This window comes from Sinocyclocheilus rhinocerous, unplaced genomic scaffold (genome assembly GCF_001515625.1).
Source record: "Sinocyclocheilus rhinocerous isolate Xijiao unplaced genomic scaffold, SAMN03320098_v1.1 scaffold580, whole genome shotgun sequence".
NCBI classification, from domain to species: Eukaryota; Metazoa; Chordata; class Actinopteri; order Cypriniformes; family Cyprinidae; genus Sinocyclocheilus; species Sinocyclocheilus rhinocerous.
The window spans coordinates 1,371,331-1,375,259 of NW_015670982.1; positions in this window are offsets into that span (position 1 = coordinate 1,371,331).

Consider the following 3,929-nt stretch of genomic DNA (forward strand, 5'->3'; position numbering starts at 1 on the left):
GTTTTTCTGCAGATATCAGCATGATAACTAATTTAATAATCATTTTATACAAGTTCAGTCAAGCAATAAGTGACTTACATTTTAGAGGTAATATTGCTTGTTTTTGCTCAATTTTGCTAACGAAAATAGTTCCAAACAAAGATCACAGCACTGTTTTGCGTCTCTGAGCAAAGGTGTTTACTTATTGAATGAATCAGCTTTTTGAACGAATCGGTTGATAAAAATGATTCAGTGATTCACTCATTAACACAGTCAAATGCTTTGTTTCTGAATGAATCAGTTGTTTGAATGAATCGGTTGAATCTCAATGACTCACTGATTAACAGTCACTTGCTGCCACCTACTGGCGGTTTTAATTTCACATTTCTACAATTTTTTTCATGTGTTAAATAATTTCAAATATTAGTATTTAACGTTTTATGTAAAAAACAAAACATTATTTATGCACCTGTAACTGCAGTTTAAATGCATCCATGTCCCCTCTGAGATATATTAAACTGTGTAAATACATCTAAATACTATTTCAGATGCAGATTCCAGAAATGTTTTCTTATGTTGGAATGAAAAGACACTAAGTACCGGATGAAGTGCTTCTTATTCTACAGTCCTCAGTCACTCGTAAAAACTAGATAAAGCCACACCACATTAGATAAGTGATCAAATAAAGTGTGATCAGTAAACAAATTATGCTAGACTTTTCTGATAACTACAGTACATTAACTAATAAATTATTATTTAAAAAAAATTATATCTGTTGATTTATTTATTTATATTACCTTTATTTAACTAGGGAAAAAAAGACTCACTGAGATTAAAATCTCTTTTGCAGGAGTGTCCTGGCCAAGATAGGCAGCCAAGTTTGCATATACAAATAAACAACATAGTTACAACATACAATACAAAAACCAACATACCAACATATAGCCAATTAAAAACAATTACACACCATTAACTCGCTCTTTAGATTACGTAGTAAAAACTTTAAATAATTATAAGACACCAAGTTTTTTAACTTCATCTCCTTTTGTAGAAGATTCCAATCTGAAGTGGCGGCATATTTAAAAGAAGTTTTACCAAGCTCAGTTCTGACAAGGGGCACACAAAGATTATAGTTTGATTGAGACGTAATGAGTAATTTCTAGACAAAGTCCTTTGAATAAAACAATAGAGATAAAATGACAAATAACCCAATATGGCTTTATATATCAACATATACCAATGCATTTTTCTCTGAATACTCAAAGAAGGCCATGCAACTCTTTTGTATAGTTCACAATGATGAGTTGAAAATGTACAATCAGTTATAAATCTCAGAGCACCATGGCATCTAAGGAGGTGAGAAGTTAAGAGGGGGCATACTGATAAACTACATCCCCATAATCGAGATCCAGTAGAAAAAGTAGCGGACACTAATTTCTTCCTCACATTGAATGAAAAACACGACTTATTTCTAAAGTAAAACTCTAAGTTTTTCTTACATTTTTTCCTCAAATACTTAATGTGTGAACCAAAGCGTAGCGTGTCATCGATAATAATACCCAAGTATTTGCACTCTGACACTGAAGTAATTTGGCTCCCCTGAGAAATCCAAAGAATGATAGAGTTTTCTGAAGAAGTTTTAGAATTAGAAAATAACATACATTTTGTTCTTTCAACGTTTAAAATCAGCTTCAAAAAGCACAGAACCTATTTTGGATAATATCAAAAGCAGACTGTAAAGAAGCCGTAGATTGTTGCTTAGAGGGGGCTGAGCAATAAACAATAGTATAATCTGCATAAAAATGGAACCTTGCATTATCAATATTAAAATCAAGGCAGTTTATATATATACTAAATAATAAATGGGTATGGGTATAGATATAATAGTATGGGTTTAAATAGTGAATGTGTAAAATGTACAAAAAAAGTTGAAAACGTTTTTGAGTATAATGGACCTGTCGTTTTTTTATTTGTAATTTACTCGTTTTATTATATATTATATTGTTTATATTAATATTAATATTACTTTATTTGTAATATTACTTTTGTAGTTTGGAGAGCGTGATCGTGATCATGGGTCAGCGAATTTCTTGTATAAGAATTATAAAACGATAAAAATACCAGTTGTGGTCAGGGTAGAAATAACATTTATTAAAGTGTTAATATAAAACATAATTAAATAATAAATGTCTTCTATTATTTTATAATTCCACAGTGTTTCTTCCGCTTGCAGCCCAAGAGACAGGCTCCAGCATCGTCGCGAAGCGGTTTGGAGAATGGATGGATCGATCACTCCATCTGCTGTACATTTATTAAAGTGTTAATATAAAACATAATTAAATAATAAATGTCTTCTATTATTTTATAATGATTTGTCCACAGTGTTTCTTCCGCTTGCAGCCCAAGAGACAGGCTCCAGCATCGTCGCGAAGCGGTTTGGAGAATGGATGGATCGATCACTCCATCTGCTGGTGAGTTTTCATAAATACATTATGTTCGTTTAAAGCAGACTATCTGGGAAATTGTAGTCTATAGGCTACAATTGAAAACTCTTGAATTCCAGATTTGAGGAAATAGAAAAGAATAAACCAAAATGACCACATGATGGAGGTAGGTAGGGAGGTAAATAAATAAATAAATAAATAAACACACATACATGCATAGCCTACATACTCAAACATCTGTCATTGTAATAACATTTGTTATTCTTGTTATTCTTGCTAATAAATTGTGGACCAGTAACATGATGCTGGAGTTGTCTTACTGCCCATCTGTATGTGCAACCAACATCATTCTCTGCCATTTGGACAAATCTATCCATTAAAAAAAAATTAAAATAAAGCACAATTTAAAGCACCATAAATGCTGGTTTGATCCAGTCCTGAGATTAAGCATCTTCCTCTACAGGGTGGTTTTTGTTTTGTTTTGTTTTTGCGTGAGGGACATTAATCTGTCACAGTCTTCAGTTGGTGTGCCCTAGATGGCAGTGGTGTATAAAGTACCTGAAAGCCATACTCAAGTAAACGTAAAGATATCTTACCAGAAAATGACTTTGGTAGAAGTTGAAGTAACCGTTTAGAATATTACTTGAGTAAAAGTCTTAAAATATGTGATATTTATTGTACTTAAGTACGAAAAGTATTTTTTTTTCAATCTTAAACTTTTTTTTAAAACACTTTGAAATCTCTGGATCAATTGTTACCACTATGAACAAGCACACTTTACATAATGTAAAATATATGGCAAATCAACCCAAATAAATAAGTAAAGAAATGAAACATATACTTAATTTTATAAATTATATACATACAGTCTTCTAATAATGTGGCAGAATAAGGCATTAATTATAAGTATAGTTGTAAGTAATATAGTTGTTTTGCTCCACATGTGCTTCTATGCCCTTATTTGGTCTTCCTGTTCCTGCCTTGATTGTGTTCATTTGTTTCCAGCTGTGTTTTCCCTCATGCTATTTTGTTTAATTAGTTCCAGGTGTTTCTCGTCATGTCTTGTGTATTTAAAGTGTTTCCGGTTCTTAGTTTTTCGTCCGGTATTATTTATTTCAACCTCCTCTGCTACGTGTGTTTTCCTGGTTCCCTTGATGTTATTAAAAGTCTCCTTGTTGATGTACTCCACGTCTCCTCATTCCGCGCTCCCTCATAGTAGCGATCGTGACAGAATACCGGACCAAAACATTAAGCGGCGCCCCTTCTCCCGTGTTTTTGTTTTCGTTTTAAAAGTCTTTTGTTTTCCTGTTCGTTTCTCCCTGCAAACATGGAGGAACGAGCTATGTTCATCGCCGTGGCTCAGGTGAGCCACGACCCGCTCACCTACGCGAGGGCATTCGTGCCGCTTGCCCTCGCCAGCTCCCTCAATGGAGAGACCCTAGGGACGCTGTTACGGCTCGGGATCACCTACCATCAGCCAGCGGAACTCCCAGACACCACTAACCT